Source organism: Pseudophryne corroboree, chromosome 7 (assembly GCF_028390025.1).
Source record: "Pseudophryne corroboree isolate aPseCor3 chromosome 7, aPseCor3.hap2, whole genome shotgun sequence".
NCBI classification, from domain to species: domain Eukaryota; kingdom Metazoa; phylum Chordata; class Amphibia; order Anura; family Myobatrachidae; genus Pseudophryne; species Pseudophryne corroboree.
This window is the reverse complement of record NC_086450.1, coordinates 169994968-170020573: the sequence shown is the minus strand read 5'-3', so window position 1 is coordinate 170020573 and position 25606 is coordinate 169994968. Positions and strand designations below refer to the sequence as shown.

The 25606-nt window shown below is 45.7% G+C and overlaps 1 non-coding gene across 1 annotated transcript; it reads left to right on the top strand.

Moving 5' to 3' along the window:
• Positions 1–17661: 17661 nt before the first annotated feature.
• LOC134946950 (U6 spliceosomal RNA) lies at positions 17662–17764 on the top strand. Its single transcript, XR_010182496.1, has one exon. It is a non-coding gene; the product is annotated as a U6 spliceosomal RNA (small nuclear RNA).
• The last annotated feature ends 7842 nt before the right edge of the window (positions 17765–25606 follow it).

Genomic DNA, 25606 nt, shown 5'->3' with positions numbered 1-25606 from the left:
ATGACCTTTTGTTATGATGCAGGGCCGAATTCCGACGTCCAATGGACAATGGGATTGTAGGGACTGTAGGATTGCATTGTGTGTGGGGCATAAATAGGCAGGCCGACCACATCCAGCTCTCACTCTTCAACGGTTCTCATCGCTGAAAATCGGGTGCTGGATGTCCAGGCGCATGCGATCGTTTACCCTGTGCGTAAGTTTCTCTCCGTAATCATTGTCTTTCTGTGAGCCAATTTCTCTCATCTCTCTCCGTCTCTCTCTCTCTTTCCCTTCTCTTTCTCTCGTATCTCCCCTAGACTAGTATTGTATTGTATTAGATAGTATTGTATTTTGGTTAGGAAGTCTTTGTTATATTGTAGTGTATCATTTGTACTGTTATCCCCTTTTACAAGTATATTAGATATAATACAGTTAATAGGCTTTGGAACCTAAACCAGTATCTGTGTATTTCCTATAGTGTTAAGTGTTCACTTGAGCGTCGGTGACGCTCAAGCAGCTTTGTAGTTAGTCAGGTTACACAAGGTTGCACTTACACCCTGTATTCACATTAAGGTATTCCGTGTATTTCATTGGTATAAGGTTTAGACATAAAGGTATAGCGTTGTGAGCGTCTGCGCCGCTGGTGATCTCCTCGTGGTCTCGAGCGTCCGCTACGCCATAGCGAATCATTACTCTAGTCATAGCCAATAACGTGTCCTGTGATCACTGGGCCGTGAGCGAACGTGACGCTTGAGCGTCTCGCCTACGGCTGAGCGATCGTTACGCAACTAGCATACCATTACGGTACTTCTTAAGTAAACAGCGTACAGTGTTCTTAGCTTCATAAAGGGTTGTTTATACGACAAGGGAATTTAGCATTGTCAATTGGGGACTCGTCCTATCCTTCTCATATCTGCACTAGGTAGATCAGCAGACATTATCCCCCCAGCAAAGGGTGGGAGGTTGTCTCCCAGTGCTGACGGGATAAGCGTCTGCTTCGCTTAGATAAAGAGTGCTGAAGGAATCCGGGAACCGGAAGTAAGAACAAAACGCTTGTGTCTTTTAAAACTGTTTTATTTCTCTTCTGTCTTGCGTATACACGCACGCATACATTTATCTGCATTTCTTTTTCAAATTTCGTATATCACTACTCCTGTTTGCCAATTTTTATAGTTGATAGAAAGTGCTAAAAGAGATTTGCTGTTATTTCATAGTAGAGGTAATAGTTAAAGTATAGACCAACACACGGCTTGTCTGGGAGATAAGACAGTCAGTGTGGTGTGCGGTAGATGATCAGGGATCATCTACATTGATAAAGGTAGAAATTGTGTTACAGTGGATCTTTGTTTTGCGTACACGTGTCCCTAACAAAAGACTTGCGTACGCAATCCAAACGGCAGACGCATGCAGCGTACATTACGCAACGTAGCGTCTGGTTACGCAACGTAGCTCAAGTCACGAAAAGTTGAATTAGCGCAAAGCGATAATTAGCGCAAAGGCGATAAGTAACGCACAGCGGTAAATAACGCAAATCTATTTTTGGAAAATCTGAAATTTAGTTTAACAGATCCTGCTCCTAATTAGTAACACTGTTGGACTGAAGACAATTTCTGCGCAGAAATAGATATAGAAACAAAAGTGTACATGTGTTGAGTGAGTGTGGTTTTGTATACAAAAGTTTATATAACTTTAAGGTGGAACCAAAAGGAAAGTCGGGTACTCGTCAAGGGACACACGTGTAAGTGACATATACGGTGGCTAGGGAGGCATCCCTGGTTAAATAATATTTGAGCATTAGAGTATAGCGGACCATAAGGTAACAGACCAGGAGGTCATTAACAGACGGTAACAGACCAGGAGGTCATAAGGTAACAGGTAAAATAGACAAAGAGGTCCGCTATAAAAGTCCAGTGGCACAACGCCTGGGGTGTTGGTGCAGAACCCATATAGGCCATAAGCTCTTGCTGAAGGAATCGCGGCCGGAAACATCGATTCCATTGATCTCTCAGTACATAACAAGTAGTGCTTATGTACTGAACGATTGGACCACACGTAATTGTGTGCAGTAGTTAGTAATCTGACCTAATACCATTAGAGTAAAGTGGTCACAAACGCTATTTGTACATTCTGACGTGATTTGTGTAATTTTTTATTTTTGGAAGGGAAGTTCGCTGGTCACTCAGGAACTATCTAACAACCCCACCTTTACTGGAAAGAGTAAGTGTCCTGCGGGTAACCCTCATATGTTCCAGTAAACTGAAGGTTCCATAGGGGCCCTGTATCGAGTACGCCAGCACCATATCGGTGTGATCAGGTCGTATTGGTCGAGGTGGGCGAGTGAGTGGGGTACTCGGTAAACCGCCACCGCCGGCCTACTGTGGAGTAATTTGGTTGTCTGTAAAGGCTTGCTGAAAACCTTGATACAGAAATCCAAGGAGGACTAAGCAACACCTGCAGACTATGGGGGCCAGTTGCTCAGGTAGGGGGCGATCAACCCTGGTTCAGGTTGATTCTGTGAACCGACCAGTTGGGTCGGCACGATATGTAATGTGTGAAAAATATGGAATTCACACCGAATCTTTATGTGATGAATGGGAGAGAATGACTGTACAAGACAGGGACAAATTCCCCAGAATAGGTAGCTTCAGTCCAGACGTGTTACAAAATTTAAGGAGGAGGATATGTCTCGTAAAATCATCAAAGAGACGAATTCAGCATCATGACTACTTACAGTTATGGCACCAGGAAGGTGAGATACAGAGAGGTTTGGCTCTGGCGGCGGGATCTGGGGCAGTCAGGAAGCTGATAGCCACAGCTCCACCTCCACCATACATTGCAGGAGAGAAGTTGATTACGGAGAGAAACGCACTGGGTTGTAAAACACAAACTCTTAGTAACCCTGTAAATGTTAATGATGTTAACCAAATAACTCATGCAAGTATTAACCCGTGCAAGATGTACCCTGTTTTGAACCTTCCTCAGGAGTGTGATCAAGAAGAAGATTCGGCAACAATTTCAGCGCTCTCTCTAGCGGCCACCATATCAGAAACCACAGTGGGAACTGCACCACCCACGAGATTAGTTAAGGCCCCTAGCGGAGGGATAGGTGAGGTCGTGTCAACGGGTAAGTACGGCACCATGCATTACACTGAAACAATTGTACCACAACAAGCTGTAGAATCTATACAGGAAGAGGCTGTTAGAATTGCTCCTGTAAAAGTGATAGTAGTTCCCAATGGGAAAACAGATGCATCAGGAGCCACACCCGTCAGGAACATTGCCATGTATTGCCCGTTCACTAGAATGGAATTGAGGACCATAGTGTCTGAATTCCCAGACCCCAGAAAAGATTTAGTGGCAAGCCAAAAATACATCAGGGATCTAGGAAACACTTTAGAGCCCAATAATAAGGATTGGCAGATAGTGCTAAGAGCTTGCTTACCTTCCAATGTCGACTCAGTTAAATTCTTGGCTGATTGTGGACTAGATAAAGATGTACCGCTTACAGATGTGTACGACCAGGATAATGTAAAAAGGATAAATTTACAGCTAAAGGAGTATTTCCCAGCCGTTGTTAAATGGAATAAAATATTTTCCATTAAGCAAAAGGAGTCCGAAACGGCAGCAGAATATTTCCACCGGGCACATTCAGAAATGGCAAAATACACTGGTATAGAAGACATTAAGACCAACCCAAACCATCGAGAAGTAGCAGTATCTGTACTGATGGATGGTTTGAAAGAAACATTAAAGGCTAGGGTACAGACCACACAACCATGTTGGCGAGGTCTGTCAGTGTCCACCTTGAGAGAGGCTGCTGTTGATCACGACAAAAACATCACTAGGCACAGGGAGTCGCAAAGTGATAAGTTGATGTCCGTAAGTATACAGGCGCTGACCACAAGGCAGCCTGCGTATGTACCACCGAATCCTGTGGGTAAGGCAAGTGTAATAACATGTTTTTCTTGTAACAGACCGGGACACTTTGCACGAGAATGTAGAACAAAGAATGTACAAAGATCTTTTCAACCCCCTAGACAACAACACAACACACGACATTGGGAGCAGGGTCCACAGAGGCGGAGTTTTGAGCCACATACAGGGGAAACAAAAAGATATCCCCCGAACAGAGACTGGCAGGCCTCTGGTAGTTCCCAGCTAACTCCCCCACAAGTAGTTGCTGCCAATGGGATTCAGGGAGGTCAGCATACCCAATAGGGGTGTGGCCACACCTGTAATCTGCAGCCAGTTAAATTGATTGCCAGTCTTGGAAGCGAACCAGAGATTGCAATCAATGTAGCTGGTAAAACTTTAAACTTTCTTGTAGACACAGGGGCGGCCAAGTCAGTGATAAATTCGACAGTGGGCATGAGAACCACTGGTAGGACAATTCCAGCCATGGGAGTAACAGGAGTAGTCCAGCACTACCCTGTTAGCAAACCAGCCGAGATTACAATAGGGCCTTTGCATACCAAGCATTCCTTTTTGCTGGCTGCATCGGCACCAACTAATCTCCTGGGGAGAGACTTACTATGTAAAATGGGTTGCGTCATTTATTGTACTCCTGAAGGTGTATTCTTGGACATTCCTGAGAATCACGCTCAGGAGGTACGAGACATGTTAGACTCCCCATCAAAATTAATGTCACATTCCATTATGACAAATAGGAACCCATCCCAAGTAGAAGAGATGATATCTCAGATACCAGAGTCACTTTGGACAAAAGATGGACAGGACACTGGATTAATGGCAAACGTAGCTCCAGTAGTTGTACAAGTAAAAGATGGTAGGATAGCTCCAAAAATCCCACAGTATCCTCTGAAGCCAGAGGTGGAGTTAGGAGTTTTCCCAGTAATAGAACGCTTGCTGCAACAGGGCATTCTGGTAAGAACGTCCAGCACAGCCAATAGTCCCATCTTCCCTGTTAAAAAGAGTGGGGGGAGGGGTTACAGGCTAGTGCAGGATCTAAGGGGGATTAACAAAATAGTTGAGAGTCAGTTCCCCGTAGTGCCTAATCCAGCTGTCATCCTAATGCAAATTCCTCCCACTGCCAAATTTTTCACTGTTATTGACCTCTGCTCCGCTTTCTTTTCGGTACCTCTGCACCCTGACAGCCAATATTTGTTTGCATTCACATACAGAGGAGTCCAATACACGTGGACTCGGTTACCCCAAGGTTTCATAGATAGTCCAAGTATATTTTCTCAGGCTTTACATGATTGTTTACAGTCTTTCCAACCAGACAGTGGATCAGTATTGATACAGTATGTGGACGATTTATTACTGTGTTCAGATTCACTGGAAGCATCCCTGAAGGATACGAAACAGCTCCTGTTTCATCTTTCAGACACAGGTCACAAGGTTTCCAAAGACAAGTTACAATTATGCCAAACTAAAGTAAAATATTTGGGACACTGTCTAACACAAGGACTGAGACACCTGACCGCTGATAGAATCCAAGCCATTAGAGACATGACACTGCCACAAACCCAGCAACAGATCAGGACGTTTTTAGGAATGTGTGGGTATTGCCGTAATTGGATCCCAGGGTTTTCCATATTGGCGCTACCTTTGCAGGAAATGGTCTCCTCAAACAAACCTGATCGGATTTCGCATACAGACGAATCTGAAACAGCATTTGAGAGACTCAAACAGTGCCTAACGCAGGCACCAGCACTAGGTATGCCAGACTATGGGAAACCCTTTGAACTATACGGAACAGAAAGTGCTGGGTGCGCAGCAGGTGTACTAACCCAAAAACACGGTGACGCCAGCAGGCCAGTCGCATACTACAGCGCCCAGCTAGACACGGTAGCGCGATCCCTCCCCACATGCTTGCGTAGCGTTGCGGCGATAGCATTGCTAGTGACGAAAAGCGAAGATGTCGTGCTAGGCCACAACCTCACAATCCATACACCGCATGCGGTATCTGCCTTATTGAATTCTGCCCAAACCAGACACGTCTCATCAGCAAGGTTTACAAGATGGGAATTGGCATTAATGGCCCCAGTAAACATCACCATAAGGAGATGCAGCGCATTAAATCCTGCAACATTTCTCCCAGGTGTGCCTGGTCAGACACAAAGGGTGGAAGGTGAGAGTGATGGGGAAGGAGGATTTAATGCAAAGGGAGATACACATGATTGTATGGAATATTTGACCCAAAATTTTACCGCAAGGCCTGACATCAGTGACAACCCACTGGAAGATGCAGAACTAACGTTCTACACGGACGGTAGTTGTCATAGACAGTCAGACTCGGGAGACTTGTGTACTGGATACGCAGTCGTAGATGACCAAGACACCATAGAAGCGGAACCGCTAGGCCCACCTCACTCAGCCCAGGTTGCTGAACTGGTCGCCCTAACCAGAGCATGTGAATTGGCTAAGGGTAAGTCAGCCAATATCTACACCGATTCTAGATACGCCTTCGGGGTAGTACATGATTTCGGAGCCCTATGGCGGCTCAGAAATTTCATGACGGCGGCTGGTACACCGATAGCGCATGCAGCTCACATAAAAAGGCTTCTAACAGCGATACAGGAACCCGACAGAGTGGCTGTTATCAAATGTAAAGCACATACATATAGCCAAGACCCAGTATCCCTTGGTAACGGCCGAGCAGACGAAGCCGCAAAGCTTGCAGCTGCTACCCCCATACAGACAGACACCACACAACTGATGGTATTTAATACCATCAACACACAAAAGTTGTGTGAGATGCAGAATTTGTGTTCCACACAGGAAAAAGCAGTCTGGAAGGCAAAGGGATATGGCCAGGAGTCCTCAGGGCTCTGGACGGATGGACATGGTAAACCAGTGGCCCCCAGGGCATACCTTCCATGTCTGGCTGAAGCAGCTCACGGGCTGACTCATCTAGGCAGGGAGGGGATGTGCAAATTGGTAAGAGCATACTGGTGCGCCCCAGGATTCTCCTCTCATGCGAGTAAAAGAGCAATGTCATGCCTTACCTGTCTGAGAAAGAATATTGGAAAAGCAATACCTACAGAACCATCCCATATCCCACCTGCCGGCGGCCCTTTCCAGGTAATACAAATTGACTTCATTCAATTACCCCCATGTCGAAATTTGAAATATGTACTTGTTTGTATAGATGTTTTCTCGAATTGGGTCGAAGCTTTCCCAGCAGCTACAAATACCGCTATGTTTACAGCTAAGAAAATTGTGCAGGAATTTGTATGTAGATATGGTATCCCTAGAATCATTGAAAGTGATAGGGGTACCCATTTTACAGGTGATGTCTTTCAAGGAATGTGTAAGTTGATGGGAATTGATAGCAAGCTGCACACTCCGTACCGTCCACAGGCGAGCGCGAAGGTCGAAAGAGTGAACAGCACTATTAAAAATAAATTGAGTAAAGTAATGGCAGAGACAGGATTGACGTGGCCAGAAGCTTTACCCATTGTTTTGTATAGCATCAGAACCACTCCCAGGTCCCCTCTTAATCTGTCTCCTTTTGAAATCTTGTTTGGTCGACAACCGCATGTCATGATTAACCCTCAGGATGATTTGAAATGTAACAATGAAGTAACTGTAAAGTACTTGATTAACATGAGTAAGCAGTTGAGGAATCAAAATGATAATCTGAAGTTGATGATTCCTGATTTACCAGATAGTAATTGTCATGACATTGAACCTGGGGATTATGTAATGATACGAAATTTTCTACGCTCAGGTTGTCTTATTGATAGATGGGAAGGACCATACCAGGTCTTATTGACTAGCACCACAGCATTGAAGGTGGCTGAGAGAGAGACTTGGGTCCATTCATCCCACTGCAAAAAGGTTGCTGATCCAGAGAAGTCCCGTGATAAGGAACAGACGGTAGAGGTTGTATCACTGGAGTGTCTGTTCCAGGAGGACTGAGGCGGCACCTGAGCCTTGAAGACCGAAAGCAGTTGTCGACTCCCTTCTCCCTTTTATTGTTTTTCTCCACTTCCCATCCCCTCTTCCTTGAAATTTCTTTTTTCCCCTTCTCATTCTTCTCTATTTCCTCCTCAAAGATGGACTTGCCCCAAGAGACTGTGATCCGGATTTTGATGTTAACCATGATGTTGACCAGAGCAGTCTGTTCCGGCGAGAGTACCATAGAGGTCGAGAGAGGTTCTGGAATGGGTTCCGATTATGATGATGGAGGCGTAGTTTTCCAAGATCAACCAAACCAACAAGCAAAGGCGAGTATCAGAAAACGATCCGATAGAAGAAATTGTGATGGATTGTTAGCTGAAGAAAATTGTATCTGTAGGCTCTGTGATAATCTGGTTGAAGATGGATGCATAAAGAAATGCCAATCTAGTTTTAATATCCATATAGACCGGCATCCATTGAGTGACTATCACTCCTTAGTGGGTAACGTGTTAAACCAAACAGATTGTTGGGTATGCTCTCAAGTACCTCAGGGTCATAGCAAATCAGGGCTAGTACCATTTCCTTTAACGTTAGGGGAGGTACTTGAGCTAAGTGGTGGGAGACCGGTGGACCGGAGGTTTAATATCTCCAGCCCTCCTAGTTTGAAGCTCCACCAATACCATGTGGATAGGTCCCTCTTATGTTTCAATATCTCCAATCCCAGGAAACCGGGAAATTGGGAAGTGTCATGGAGCAACCTTACCATGACCTTTTCACACAGAGCAGATAGAATGCCTACAGATACAGAGCTGGTACGCCACATAGCCAGTAGAGGAAAATCTTTTCGGTATCGATATACCTTAGGAAATAGGATTACTAGAGTTGGAGAGGTATCACCAGGATACTGTGCACATATCGTACAAACTGATACGTGCCTTAAACAGATGGAAGAATTAGGGTCAGGAGATTTCACCTGGAAGGTTTGTAACATGGTCATGTCCTTCTCCGTCCCATATGTTCTCCCCGATGATGCATATTTCATATGCGGGAGAAAGGCGTACAAGTGGCTTGCCCCAAACTCTGAAGGATTGTGTTATATTGGAAAAGTATTGCCTGAAGTGATGACTGTAACACATGACAAAATGAAAGACATACACCGTGGTGCCCAAGCTCCTTATACTCACACTCATTACGAGCACCGAGTTAAAAGACAACTGTCAGAAAGGTTAGAGCATCCGGCCTCTGATCTTATCCATGAATCCACCGGGATTCAGGTTCTGGTAGCGTTAGATTTCACTCGCACCGCTCGAGGAGTGATGAATTATAGATACATTTCCGCACTCGCCAATTTGTTAGATAATATCACTGAAATGTATGATGACACGTTTAGATACACTGGAAGAGAACTTCAAGCTTATAAAACAGAACTAGTTCAGCATAGGATGGTTCTCAATTATCTTACAGCAGTAACAGGCGGATATTGTGTTACATTGGCAACACAGTACGGCATAAAGTGTTGCACTTATATCACGAATAGCACCGAGGATCCGGTAGAGGTCATAGACCAAAAGATGGACGATATTCTCCAATTGAAGTGGGAATTTCGTCGAAAACACAATCTCACCCTTGCTGCTGTAGGTAATGAGCTGACTGGTTGGGTGTCATGGTTGAACCCGCGAAATTGGTTCTCCGGTTTAGGAGACTGGGCTCAAGGAGTCATAATGGATGTTGGAAAGTTTCTACTATGTATCTTGGGTGTCGTTATATCGATTGGATTGATATTTAGATGCGGGCAGGCTTTAATGAGGTGCAAACAAAGTACAAGAGTGATGAGCTTGAGGAGCGAGGAAACTGTAATTAACCTGGATTTGATTTATGACCCAATGATAGAAACCAGGATGGGATGAAAATGCGATTATACGGTCCGTTTCTTTCACCTGTTTTTCTGCTTTTCTCCAAGATACAAAGACCCCCTTGGACGAGGAAGTTGACGAGACGCTATACAGACAACAGACAAGCACCAAAGATGAAGTTTTGACCACTTGAGAAATGGACACTTGATGAACTTTGCCATGGATCCCCAGTTTCCCTAGTACTTTTAAACTCACGCTAGCCCAACATTTTTTTGTAAATCTGATGGCTCAGACAAAGCTATTTGCTCATGCCCAAGGAGCAATACAGCGCAAAGAAGATGACTCTCAACAGATACCGAACACAACTTCAACGACAGATGTACATTTCCCTGACATAGAATATCATTGCATTTTCCATAAGTGTTCTTTATCTTCATCTCTACAACCCTCAGGTAATGACACACATAGACGATAGGTAATACAGGCACAGATATCAGCAACCACATACCTCCCCCATTCATGTATCATCAACTAAAATGTGCTCCCCATTTTGTTCAAAATCCGAAAAGAGCTCGGTAAAGTTTGACAGCCCATCCACAGACCTGTACCACAGGATAAGAAGGAATTCAAATGTATACTTCGCAATACCTCGAAGCTTGATTTACCACACGTACGGCACGATGATACATGACCCTCCAAACATGGACTCATACACACATGCTTCTACTTTCTCACTAGGTCATACCCTCTTCACACCTACTCCTCTCTTCTTCCTTACCCCACCATGGAAATCAATTAACCCCTGACTTGCATTTTTCTCCTTAAATGTTTTGTGGCAGTTATTATTGACTGCCAAAGGGTGGACTGTCAAAGTCAGAAAAATGTCTCTATGCACGTTGCCATATTTGCACCGCACACTGGTCCATGCTGCGCATGCGTACGCTCTCCCGTGAAGGCGCATACCCGCAATAGCGTGCACTCGCAGGCGCGGTATGCGTATTTACGGTAGAGTTTATGTAGTCGTAGCGTGCGACTCATTCGTTACATATTTTCACAATTAATGTAGTTTATAGATCATGGTCCCTTTGATAGTTTCTGAAAGTTTGGTTAATATAGAAGGTCCCTGAGCTAAGGAATCCCTCTTTGTATCGTACGAAGGGTCTAACAGGAATCATACAGCAGTGTTTGGTACCCATCGGAAGAGTATTTAATTAGCAATATTCCGGTGTTGGTTTGGAGCGTATTAATCGCTCGTGCGAATAGTTATGGACATAAGAAGTTTATGTCCATTTCTACTATTTGCTCATACTCAGGTATGCGGCGGGAAACCTAGTTCCCCACCCACCTGAGCTGTTTGAAATCGTCACAGCCCACCTGTATGAATCAACCTATGACCTTTTGTTATGATGCAGGGCCGAATTCCGACGTCCAATGGACAATGGGATTGTAGGGACTGTAGGATTGCATTGTGTGTGGGGCATAAATAGGCAGGCCGACCACATCCAGCTCTCACTCTTCAACGGTTCTCATCGCTGAAAATCGGGTGCTGGATGTCCAGGCGCATGCGATCGTTTACCCTGTGCGTAAGTTTCTCTCCGTAATCATTGTCTTTCTGTGAGCCAATTTCTCTCATCTCTCTCCGTCTCTCTCTCTCTTTCCCTTCTCTTTCTCTCGTATCTCCCCTAGACTAGTATTGTATTGTATTAGATAGTATTGTATTTTGGTTAGGAAGTCTTTGTTATATTGTAGTGTATCATTTGTACTGTTATCCCCTTTTACAAGTATATTAGATATAATACAGTTAATAGGCTTTGGAACCTAAACCAGTATCTGTGTATTTCCTATAGTGTTAAGTGTTCACTTGAGCGTCGGTGACGCTCAAGCAGCTTTGTAGTTAGTCAGGTTACACAAGGTTGCACTTACACCCTGTATTCACATTAAGGTATTCCGTGTATTTCATTGGTATAAGGTTTAGACATAAAGGTATAGCGTTGTGAGCGTCTGCGCCGCTGGTGATCTCCTCGTGGTCTCGAGCGTCCGCTACGCCATAGCGAATCATTACTCTAGTCATAGCCAATAACGTGTCCTGTGATCACTGGGCCGTGAGCGAACGTGACGCTTGAGCGTCTCGCCTACGGCTGAGCGATCGTTACGCAACTAGCATACCATTACGGTACTTCTTAAGTAAACAGCGTACAGTGTTCTTAGCTTCATAAAGGGTTGTTTATACGACAAGGGAATTTAGCATTGTCAATTATCATTGCATTGCATAGCTGTTAAGGGTTTGCGGTATATCTCTGGGTGTGTACGCGCTGTGTGTACTTTGTACCGTCAGCGCGGAGTTTGTACGCTAAGTCCGTACACGGTACGGGACTCTGTACGCTAACAGCGTAAAAAGTACGTAGAGTGTGTATTAAGTTTAGCGGCCGCAGCGGCTCCATGGTAAAGTGTATTTAAAGTGTGTATAAGGTATAGCTTTTCATTCCTGTATATAAATCAGCATTCTCAATAGTCAGTGGGAAAGTGTCAGCTAAGGACATGTGGACAGCCCTGCAAAATGCATATGAAGACAAAGGTCTAATGAAAAGGATGTGTGAGATGCATGCTATATGGAATGAAACTGAGTGCCTGCAAGGACATGATCAATTACTTTGATAAGTTATTGATGATAGCTCAGCAGTTGGCATCTGTGGGGGCACAGGTGGACGAGGAAGAAGTTGCAATGGCTATGTTACAGAATCTGATGCCAGAATTTGAGTTTTCGGTGGTTGCATTAGAGCACAGGTTCTCAAACTCGGTCCTCAGGACCCCACACAGTGCATGTTTTGCAGGTCTCCTCACAGATCGCAAGTGAAATAATTAGCTCCACCTGTGGATCTTTTAAAATGTGTCAGTGAGTAATTAATACACCTGTGCACTTGCTGGGTTACCTGCAAAACATGTACTGTGTGGGGTCCTGAGGACCGAGTTTGAGAACCACTGCATTAGAGTCAAATGACACTAAGCTGACAACAGAGATTGTAAGGGCCAAGTTGCTGCAGTTCCAAGAACATACTCCTGTCAAGACCATAGCTGATGGTTCTGCCTTGATCACAAAGAGCACAAAGTCCAAAAAGCACATATTCAAATATTTTGTATGTCACAAGATAGGACATAAAGCTTCAGATTGCAGAATGAGAAATTCCAGTAGTGCGCAGAAGAAGCGTGACAAGCCAAACGAGTCAGCAATGCATGTAGAAGACAGTCACAGGAAGGATTGCTGGTACATGGACTCGGGGGCCACTAGACATTTTAGTTGCAATAAGCATTGGTTCAATTCTTTAACACTGTGTGTTCCCACTACAGTTGCAGGGATTGGAAATAAGGTCCTTACTGCATCACAAGCTGGGACAATCACAGTACGTTTAAGAACTGGAGGAGAAACAGTTGTTACAGATATTCAAGATGTGTTGTGTGTGCCTGATTTAGGAAGTAATCTCATTGCTATCAGCGTCTTAGAGAAAAAAGGCTACAAAGTCCAATTTCAGAAGGGCAAGTTTATGGTGCAGAATAAAAGAGGGACTGTTATGCTTCAGCAACCCGGTGCAACCAACTATATGTCTTGGACACTGAGGAGAGTACTGCAATGATGGCTACTGAGGAAAAACAGTCAACAGAGCTGTGGCACAAATGCTTGGGTTATCTGGGATATGACAATGTCCAGAAACTGTTAGATGAAATGGTAACAGGGATCACCGTGAGCAATGATGAAAGACCCGTGTGTGAGAGTTCCATAAAAGGCAAGCAAACTTGCAACCCATTTCCAAAGTCAGTTAATAGAGCATAGACACCGTTAGCTCTAGTGCACACAGACGTGTGTGGTCCAATGCAGAAAGAATCAATCAGTGGCTAAAGGTATTTCATGACTCTTATTGATGACGCCACAAGAATGAAACATGTGTACTTCCTTAAAGAAAAGAGTGAAGTGGTCAACAAAATTGTGGAATACTAAAACCTGGTGGAGAATCAGACAGGTCTGAAATGAAAGATCCTGAGATCAGACAATGGTGGAGACTATGATAACAAAGTCTTAGCCGCATTCCTTAGGAAAAATGGCATAAAGCATCAGCTAACAATTGCCTACACATCGGAAGAGAATGGCATGAGTGAGTGGGCAAACCGCACAATTGTTGAAAGAGCACAGACTATGTTAAGTGATGCTGGCCTGGAAAAGAAGTTTTGTGCAGAAGCAGTATCTACTGCAGTATACCTAAAGAATTGTGCACCTACAATGGCCGTCAAAGGTAAAACGCCACTGGAAGCGTCGTCCAGGAAAAAGCCAATTGTCAAGTGATCTTCGTGTCTTCGGGAGCAAAGCTTTTGCACATATAGTACCAAAGGAAAAAAGGAGAAAGCTAGATCTAAAATCCATAGAATGTATAATGCTTGGATACTGCGGTGAAAGCAAAGGATACAGACTTAGGGATGTTACAAGTACATGTCTTCTTAAATCCAGAGATGTGGTATTTTTTACGAGACAGCACTACTAAGTGGAACAATGGAGCAACAAGAAAATGTATCATTGGATGTACAGGCAGCAGAAAGCGTGTCTGAATCTGAGAGTGTCAAAGCAGACAAGTCAGGGAACAGAAATTCCATGAGGAGCAACAAAGGTGTTCCAGCCAAGAAATACAGTGAGGAGTATGCAAACATAGCTTACTGTGACCCTCAAAACATGCAGGAAGCAAAGTCAAGCAGTGATTGTACAAAGTGGATGTCAGATACATAACTGTCAGCACTAAATGATAACAGTACATGGACTATGGTTGATAGACCAAGTGACCATAAAATGATTAAAAACAAGTTGGTTTTCTGCAAAAAGTTGAACGCAGACGGGACAGTAGCTTGTTACAAAGCCCGCCTTGCTGACAAGGGATTTACGCAGAAATATGGAATCAATTACGGAGAGATCTACTCACCAGTCGCAAGGTATAGCACCTTAAGGTTAGTGTTTGCTGTTGCTACACTACATGATCTACTGTTATATCAACTAGACTTTGATTCTGCATTCCTGAATGGAGAGTTAGTTGAGGAAATTTACATGGAGCTACCTGAACACTTTGATATGGACTTATTCCAAAATGGGAAAGTTTGTCTCTTAAAGAAGTCACTATATGGCCTCAAGCAAAGTGGTCGTTGCTGGTATGCAAAGTTTTATGCAGCGTTACTAGAAATGAACTTTGTTAGGTCAGAGACTGATCACTGCCTATACCACAAAACTATCAAAGAAAAGCTGTTCATCATAGCTGTCTATGTGGATGATTTACTTTTGGCAGGTCAAGAAGATCACATCACTGATGTCAAGCATCAGCTTAAACAAAGATTCAAGTTGAAAGATCTAGGCCCTGCAAATCATCTGTTAGGTATGAAAATTGTACAAAACCTGCAAGAGGGAACTGTCACAATTGACCAACAAACATACAATGAGGCAATAATTTCCAAATACGGAATGTCAGATGCAAAACCAGTAAGTACTCCCATTGATAAAAGTACAAAGATGGTCAAGGCCATGTCACCAAGTAGCAAGCGGGAGATAGAGAAAATGCAAGAAATCCCTTATCAAAATGCTATTGGTAGTTTGATGCATGCAAGTATTGGGACACGACCTGACATCACACATGCATTGAGTCAGGCAAGTCAGTTTGCAAATAATCCTGAGAGACAACACTAGATTGCAGTAAAGAGAATACTAAAGTACCTTAAAAGTACAAGTTCACTAAAGCTGAGATTTACTAGATCAACAGATACCAGCTTAAAAGTATTCTGTGACGCCGATTGGGGATCAGATGAGGATGATAGACGTTCTTATACTGGATACCTGTTTGCACTGGCAGGTGCAGCCATAAGCTGGGCAAGTAGGAAACAACCAAACAGTTGCTCTTTCTACTACAGAGGCAGAGTACATGATGCTCACAGAAACTTCACTTTGGATAAGAGAGACTTTATGTGAATTAGGTCTTCTTTACCACAGTGAGATCATCAACATAAAGTATGATAACAAGGGAGCAATTGATCTTTCTTGTAGCACAAAGTATCATGGATGGTCTAAGCACATTGCTATAAAACATCACTTCATCCGTGAGTTGGTGGAAAACAAGTCTGTCAATGTGGAATATGTTGCAAGTGAAGAAAATACTGCCGACATGTTGACAAAAGGACTGTCATCACACTTGTTACATGCATTCCTGATGGAATGTGGACTAGAATATGGTTAATGTTGATTTAATCTTGCTGTTTTGCTTCACATTATGTTTTCGGTTACAGGAGTGACTTTATTGATCTGTTTGATAAAATGTCATGTTCTTTAAATTTGTCACCAGAGACAGTCTTAAGTGAGGGGGAGTGTTAGGATACGGGGCCTAATTCAGAGTTGACCGCAGCAGCAAATTTGTTAGCAGTTGGGCAAAACCATGTGCAGTGCAGGAGGCAGATATAACACGTGCAGAGAGAGATAGATTTGGGTGGGGTGTGTTCACACTAAAATCTAAATTGCAGTCTAAAAATAAAGCAGCTAGTATTTACCCTGCACAGAAACAAAATAACCCACCCAAATCTAACTCTCTCTGCAAATGTTATATCTGCCACACCTGCAGTGCACATGGTTTTGCCAAACTGCTAACAAATTTGCTACTGCGATCAACTCTGAAATACCCCCATGGTGCCTGTCCCCTTCTACCTAGCAGTCCATGACCACATCCCCTAGTGTTAATCCCCTAGTGCCAAGAGTCACTCAGAGGCGGAGCTATGCGATGTAATCCCTGCTCCTCCAATTTAGAGTGAGTAAAGGTCCATACACACTTAACGATAAAATGAGCGACGTCGCTCATTTTCCCCCTCCTTGAGCGACGTCGCTCATTTTATCGTCAAGTGTGTATGCCGCCAGAGACCACCGATGCACGGCCCCGCAGGTCGGCAACGATCGTCGCTGTCGGTAGGGCATGCATGAAGGATGTGGACTGTCGTCTACGACCTTCATGCAGGGCTGGCGGGGGCGTGACGTCACTGAGCGATATGAGCGGTCATATCGCTCAGTGCGTACAGGCGGCCACCGACCGGCCGGCCCGGGAGGGGGAAACATTAGACGATGTCGCTCACAGAGCGACATCGTCTAATGTGCATGGGCCTTAAGAGAGACTGAGTCCTGGTGTGTGCAAGCATGCAGAGCAGAGACTGGAAGTGGATCTTAACTACAGAGACTCACAGCATTCCGTTGCATATATAGCGGCTCTGGATCTCACGCTGAGCCAGGCACCGCAACTTGTTTACAGCGGGAGTCAGATTACACGGCTGTGCAGTCCTCCGTCCCTCACCACCAGAGACAGCTCCTGATAAGTACCGCTACCACTGCTGTTACCTTGTATGAGATAAGGGCCCCTAATTGCCTATATCAGTGTTACATCTGAATCACCTGTGTACACTGAATAAACCTGCCTTACTGTTTTATTTCATAAGTGTGTGGACTGACGTCACTGCACCAGGGAATCCAATACACTCTGCCAACATATTTTACCTTAGGTATAACTGAGTACTAAAAATATGTTTTACTCCAGTAAACTTCTAGCATCTTTAAAGTCTTACCCTTCTGCCAGGTTCATGCAATTCATCACATTCCTCCTGTGATGAAGCACACAACCCCATAATGCGACACACATGCATAGTAATAAATAGAGCACGCATCTCCAGTAAATCAGCACACTTCCTTGGGCACAAATCACATATAATTCATTGCACCAAATTGAACACACAGCAGCTCATGTAGCTATGGTAGGTGGAGAGTGATGACATCATCACCATAGTATGCACCCCCAGCCTGGCCTCAATGAGATTGCTAGACCCCTCAGAAAGTATCAGCACTACTTCAGGGAGTATCCCTATCATTCTGGGAGATTTGGCAAGTATGACCTACAGTATGTGTAGAAACCTGCTTCAGCAGCACATATACTAAAATTGGAATGATACAGAGAAGATTAGCATGGCCCCTGTGCAAGTATGACACGCAAATTTGTGAAGAGTTCAATGTGTAGAAACCTGCTTTTTGCTGTTTCGGAGAGATGAAGTAATTTTCTCACCTTCACTTAAAAAGCCCTCACCAACTCCTCTCCCATTTATATCTCTGACCTTATCTCCCTTTACACTCCCACTTGTCTTCTTCGCTGTGCTAATGCACGACCATCTCTCCTGCCTGCCTACTGATGACCTCTTCCCACTCCTACCTCTAAGACTTCTCACATGCTGCTCCCTTTCTCTGGAATTCTCTACCTCTCCATCTCAGACTCCCCACCTCTCTTCAAAACTTCAAACGGGCTCTTCACTCCATACTAGCCTACCCTCATGGAACGACCGGGAGGCTCCCAAAAATTGTGTGGTGTTCCCGCACCCCAGAAAGGTCAGCAAGTGTCCTGTATCTGCCACCAGCCACCGCACCCCCCTTGGAAACCCAGAACAGAGCACCAGTGGGCGGTTCGCGGGTGATCTGATGATGCGATTCACACTGAATTGCATCATTGTAGCTCTGCCCCCGGCTATCCAGTGCCGGTTTCCTCCACAATTACATATTTGTGTTGACATGTCCACCAGACACACCCCCTTACTACCAGACATGCCCCCTGTTCGCCGATCAGGCTGCCTCCTCCCGGAGGAGGGGCAGCAATGTCGGCAAGTATGCTTAAGACCCACTTCTTCACCAATCCCAGCTAAATCTCATCCTAACCCTCTGTTCCATGCTCACTGTCTACCCCATGTGTGTAACGCCTTTCTGTCTGCCCCTCCCCTTTAGAATGTGCTTATCCTTTTCTTCCTTAAACCATCTTCGATGGCACCAAATTCCATGGTTTTCTGCCACCCTGATACTTATTTCAGTGCCATCTGCTGATGTAGCTATGTTTATTTACTCTGTACTTGTCCTATATTGTCTAAAGGGTAATAATAATAATACCAAAGCAAGAACCACAAAGTATTAGTTGGTGGAAGTTAGGTAAAATAAAAATACATGCCTTTGCTTTTAGTTCTTTTTCTTACAATTTCAATAAAACACTTTTGCCCATTTTGGTTAGATTTTTTTTGTTGAGTTAGAAGGAACAAGCAGACTAATAAGTCGCCCATAACTTTAGTGTGACACACTTAAACACATATATATATATATATATATATATGTATATATATTAGCTTAGCACTAACAAATAACGATATGGTCATCAACTGCTAGATTTAAAAGGTCAACAGGCATTTATTGTTTGATGACCTAATTTTAACTATGTATTGGAGGATGGCATAGAAAGGCGCTACCAACTCACCATTGTTATGAACGAAAAAGGAGCACTAACGGTGTTATATAATGTCATGAATGTTTGCAAACTGTGAAAAAGAATAAATTAGTAAAAAAATGTTTACAGCACTTTTATGTGCTGGTGCAGAAGTCCGTTTGTGGGTTCCATTAATTGCCGGCGTTGCGTCCCGCACTGCGGTGGTGGTCCGAGGCACACTCACTACCTCTCCCTGACACTGCCTACCTTGAAGTAGAGTCTTCGATCTCTAGATCTTTCTCCGCCTAGCTGGTTCCCGCATGCTGTTTTTCTGTTCTCACACCCATCGGCGCAGGCTGAGTGACGTGTTCAGATGCTGGACTCTCCTGCTGTCGCTTTCCAATGCGTTTCGGACCCGTGGGTCCTTAGTCCTGGATGAATAACTAGAATAATACCAAATAACCTAGGAGGGGACTTACTACCGACTCCTAACAACATAACCCGCATTGTGTAGGACTCACCACCCTTTACTCTAGCACAGCAATGGAGGAAACCACACGGGAATGTCCAGGGGCGGATCCAGAAGAAAATTATAGGGGGGGGCACCATGGAAGGGGCAAGTACATTTGCGTGCGGCTTCAGTGCATGTGAGGTGGCGCTTCTTATACAATGCCCACAGTTGTAGCGCTCATTATGCAATGTCCACTGTACTGGTAGTGCCCCTTATATAGACCCCATAGTAGTGGTGCCCCTTATGCAATGCCCGTATTGCCCCCAGTAGTAATGTCTCCTGTAGTAATGCCCCCAGTCATTTGGCGCCCTAGTAGCTATGCCCCCAGTGGTAATGCCCCTGCAGTTATGACCCCAGTAGTTTACACCCCCTTTAGTTTAGCCTCCCAGTGGTAATGCCCCCCAGTAGTTTGCCTGCTTGTAGTTTAGCCACCAGTAGTAATGCCCCCCTGTAGTTTGCCCCATTGTAGTTTAGCCCCTGTAGTTATGCCCCCCTTGTAGTTTAGCCCCCAGTAGTAATGCCCCCAGTAGTTTGGCCCCTGTAGTTATCCCTCAGTAGTTTGGCCCCTGTAGTTATGCCCCCAGTAGTTTGGCCCCCCTGTAGCTTAGCCCCCAAGTAGTAATGCCCCTGTAGTTAAGCCGCCAGTAGTAATGCCCCTGTAGTTACACCGTCAGTAGTAATGCCCTCCTGTAGTATGCCCCCAGTAGTTAGCCCCTTTGTAGTTGGCCCCCAGTAATAATGTCCCCCAGTAGATGCCCCCCAGTAATAATGTCCTCCTGTAGTTTGCCCCCAGTAGTAATGCCCCCTAGGAGGTTGCCCCCAATAGATGACCCCCAGTAGTAATGCCCCCAGTAGATGCCCCCAGTAATAATGTCCCCCAGTAGCTGCCCCCAGTAGTAATGCCCCCAATAGATGACCCCCCAGTAGTAATGTCCCCAGTAGATGCTCCCCCGGTAATAATGCCCCCAGTAGTAATGCCCCCCCACCCAGTAGTAATGTCCCTTGTTGATGCCCCCAGTAGTAATGCCCCTTGTTGATGCCCCCAGTAGATGCTCCCCCAGTAATAATGCCCCCAGTAGTAATGCCCCCCACCCAGTAGTAATGTCCCTTGTTGATGCCCCCAGTAGTAATGCCCCCAGTAGATGCTCCCCCAGTAATAATGCCCCCAGTAGTAATGCTCCCCACCCAGTAGTATTGTCCCTTGTTGATGCCCCCAGTAGTAATGCCCCTTGTTGATGCCCCCAGTAGTAATGTCCCTTGTTGATGCCCCCCAGTAGTAATGCCCCCAGTAGATGCTCCCCCAGTAATAATGCCCCCCGTAGTAATGCCCCCCACCCAGTAGTAATGTCCCTTGTCCCTTGTTGATGCCCCCAGTAGATGCTCCCCCAGTAATAATGCCCCCAGTAGTAATGCCCCCCCCATTAGTAATGCCCCTTGTTGATGCCCCCAGTAGTAATGTCCACCCCGTAGTTTGCCCCCAGTAGATGCCCCCGCAGGAAGAGAAAACACAACATACTTACCAAGCCCCGTTCCCGCTTCCAGACCTCTGCAGTACTCCTCTTGGCGTCCTCTCCTCAGCACTATGAGAGAGCCGTCATGACTGACGTCTCTCCCATAGCGCATGCCACACAGTGACAGCGCCGGAAGCCGGAGCTCAGTACTGAGCTCCGGCCTCCGGCTGCCGCTGTGCAGGGAGACGGGCGCCCGCTAATAACACAATCTCAGCGGGCGCCCATCATCTCCCTGTGCGGCGCCGGGGGGACGACGACGGAGGGACGGGGGATGGACGGAGGGACGGGGGATGGAGGTACTGGGGACGGAGGCCACAAATGACAGGGGGGGCACGGGCCCGAGTGCCCCCCCCTGGATCTGCCACTGGGAATGTCCGTAGTCCACCCGCAGGGGGAGGACACACTCGCCGTCTTACCAAAAGGGGGTGCCCCACAATGACAACTTATGCAAGCTTTTAACCGCTGGCTGGTAGCGACTTTCCGACAAAACAAGGTTTACCTAAACCGCAGACGCCATCCAAACAAAAGAAAACCAAAAAAGCCGAAGCTAACTATCCAGACAGTTATAAAATGCTCTAAAAAAAACACACTAATGCATGGCGGGGAAAGGTAAGCACCGTCCTACCAATAAAACTGGCAGTTACAAAGAACCAGCAGGGAATGCCAAACTACCAAAGCACCCATGGCCTTCACGTACACAGACACCGCAGAATTCACCTTCTTATGAGCCTTTTCTATGGCAGAGAAGTGAACAGCACCACGCCAGTGAAAACGGGGTACAATATCTGACCACACCGCTCTCACTGGAGGCCAAGAGGCTCGCGAAACCACCAAAACCGTCTTGACACTTAGGATGAGGTTGATGTCCTTAATTCGACCCAAGTCATTCCCGCCAAGGTGAATGACGATCCAGTTGGGCCGGCCCCACCTTCGTTCATGACGGAAAAGAAGCCGAAGCAAACCTACCCAACGCAAACCTCTCACACCTAACCATCAAACTTCCCTGTCACCAAAAAGTCAGCCATTTGTCCTGCCATAGGATGCCTCTCCGCCCAAAAAATGTATGAATGGCCAACTAGCCAAATCTGTTCCAAAGTATCCAATGCAGCTTACAAAGAGAAACCCTAACATCAGCAACAATTCAAACTTAGACAAATACAACAACAACAACAACAACAACAGAAAGGAACCCAAGTGAAGGCGAAAACTCAAAAAAACTCCCGTCAGAGTGGCAATTGTAATTCGGCCCCCTCGGAGGAAAATGTAAAAATTCACTTCACACCCTCAATTTCTGAATGCTAGCCATTCAAAAACTGACTGGTTATACTATGTTTTTGGGTTAGTGTAACAGGCGCAACAAACATAATCAACGTATAGAAAACATACAAGCCGAACATTTCTAGTGGCTAAGCTCCTGTATAGCCACCGCTGGAATACCCCTGATGCAGCCAGAGCAGCTGCCCCCATCCGCATGGAATAGGCCCCACTCTCTGCAGCACTGAAACTAAAGAAATAAAACAACCCCAAACTGCGAGGCCCAGCTTAATAGTCAGCAGCCAGCACCCTCAGCTGAACCCTGGTGATCCAGGCCAGACCGAGTCGCCTGAGGTCGTGCGAGGGCGCACAACGACAGAGCATCCTGTAAGAAAAATGAAACAAACAAAGCAAAAGCCACATGGCCAGAACCACAAAGTCAGGGAACCAAGCCTAGAAGGAAAAGAAGACTGCCTGCAAGGGCAGACGCCATATCAGCCCTGTATCTGTAGCCAACAGAGAAAACCCCTGCAAATTACACAACACGCCCTTAATGGTTTACCCAGAAACTGACTCGATGATCCGCCAGAGGAAAGGTGAGCACGGCAAATCGAAAAAGCCTCCGGAACAAGCTCTCGAAACCTAGCAAACTGAAAATGGGAAAGAGAGTCCACTATCCCGTTGTCAACGCCAGGGACATGTCAAGCCATGAAGTGAATATTGTGCCTCAGGCACTTGGGCACCAAATGCCGAAGCAAACGCAAAGCTTGGGGAGAGGAGGAGCTCTGGTTATTAACAGCATGCACAACTCCCAAGTTATCACAGCGAAAGACAATGTTCCTGTCGGACAAATGAGCAGACCACAATTCCACCGCTACGATTAACGGGAATAGTTCCAGGAGAAGCAAGTTCTTGGTAAAGCCATGCGCTATCCATGAAGTGGGCCAAGGAGCCGCACACCACTCGTTCCTAAAGACAGCACCAAAACCAGAACTACCGGCAGCATCCGTAAAAAGTCAGCAGACAGCGCCCTCAGCTGGACCCTGGTGATCCAAGCTGGACCGAGTCGCCTGAGGTCACGCGAGGGCGCACAACGCCAGAGCATCCTGTAAGAAAAATGGAACAAACATAGCAAAAGCCACATGGCCAGAACCACAATGTCAGGGAGCCAAGCCTAGAAGGAAAAGAAGACTGCCCGCAAGAGCAGACGCCATATCAGCCCAGTATCTGTAGCCCACAGAGAAAAACCCTGCATATTACACAACACGCCCCTAATGGTTTACCCAGAAACCGACTAAATGATCCGCCAGGGGAAAGGTGAGCACGGCAAACCGAAAGCCTCCACCTCCAGAACAAGCTCTCGAAACCTCACAGACTCAAAACGGGAAAGAGAGTCCGCTATCCCGTTGTCAACTCCAGGGACATGTCGAGCCGTGAAATGAATATTGTGCCTCAGGCACTTGAGCACCAAATGCCGAAGCAAGCGCAAAGCTTGGGGAGAGGAGGAGCGCTGGTTATTAACAGCATGCACGACTACCAAGTTATCACAGCGAAAGACAATGTTCTGGTCAGACAAATGAGCAGACCACAATTCCACCGCCACGATTAACGGGAATAGTTCCAGGAGAAGCAAGTTCTTGGTAAAGCCGTGCGCTATCAACCAATGGTAATGTGACCAGAAATGAGCAATCTAAAACCAACATGAAAATCCTCCAATAAAAACCTTCCCGAAACCTCATCCAGATAAGAACGCACCCATTTAACCAACTCGAAAACCTTAATGTGGGAAAACGTCTTACTTGCTACTTCCGGGTACGTTGGACGTATCGCAGGTTCTAACATCTGCAGCGGAAGTGCACTCTTTAGCAGGGGCGTCAGAACGTTTTTAAGTTGGGGGGCAAGATATAATCTCATTTTGGCGCCCCTAAATTGCTGAATTGCTAAAGGCCAGATCCACATGAAATACATTGAGAAGGCCAGATCCACACTAAGGGGGTCATTCCGAGGTGTTCGCTCGCTAGCAGATTTTAGCAGCATTGCACACGCTAGGCCGTCGCCCTCTGGGAGTGTATCTTAGCTTAGCAGAATAGCGAACGAAAGATTGCAGAATTGCGAATAGAAAATTCTTAGCAGTTTCTGAGTAGCTCCAGACCTACTCACAGATTGCGATCAGCTCAGGCCGTTTCGTTCCTGCTTTGACATCACAAACAGGCCCTGCGTTCGCCCAGCCACTCCCCCGTTTCTCCAGAAACTCCCGCGTTTTTTCCTGGCACGCCTGCGTTTTTCCGCACACTCCCAGAAAAAGGCCAGTTTCCGCCCAGAAACACCCACTTTCTGTCAATCACACTCCGATCACTTCAACGATGAAAATTCTTCGTTCGGACGTGAGTAAATCTACTAAGTTTTGTGCTAAAATACTTACCGCATGCGCACTGCGTACCATGCGCATGCGCATTTTTGCCTTAATCGCTCCGTTGCGAAAATCGGCAACGAGCGAACAACTCGGAATGACCCCCTAAATTCCCACACCCAGAAAAGCATAAAAATTTTTTGGGCTGCCTCATGTACAGATGTAGCCACACTCATCATCACGACATTATTATTATTATTATTATTATCCTTTATTTTATATGGCGCCACAAGGGTTCCGCAGCGCCCAATTACAGAGTACATAAATAATAAAACAGGAAAACAGCAACTTACAGTTGATGACAGTATAGGACAAGTACAGGGTAAATAAACAAAGTTACATCAGCAGATGACACTGGAATAAGTATCAGGTGGCAGAAGACTGCTGGATGTGGTACAGTTGAAGATTATTAAGGTAAGACAAAGGATGAGCACATGAGGGAAGAGGGCCCTGCTCGTGAGAGCTTACAATTTAAAGGGGAGGGGTAGACAGACAGGGGTGACACAGATGGGGTACATAGAGAATGTGGAACAGAGGGTTAGGATGAGATTTGGCTGGGTATGGTGAAGAAGTGGGTCTTGAGAGCCCGTTTGAAGTTTTGTAGAGAGGTGGAGAGTCTGAGGGGGAGAGGTAGGGAATTCCAGAGAAGTGGTGCAGCACGTGAAAAATCTTGGCGGTAGGAGTGGGAGGAAGTAATCCGTAGGCAGGAGAGTTGTCGTGCATTAGCAGAGCGAAGAGGACGGGTGGGAGTGTAAAGGGAGATAAGATCAGAGATGTAGATGGGAGAGGAGTGGGTGAGGGCTTTGTAAGCGAGTGTGAGAAGCTTGAAATGGATTCTGAAAGGGAAGGGGAGCCAGTGAAGGTCTAGTAGGAGAGGAGAGGTAGACGTAGTGCGTTTGGTGAGGAAAATGAGCCGGGCAGCAGCATTGAGGATAGAT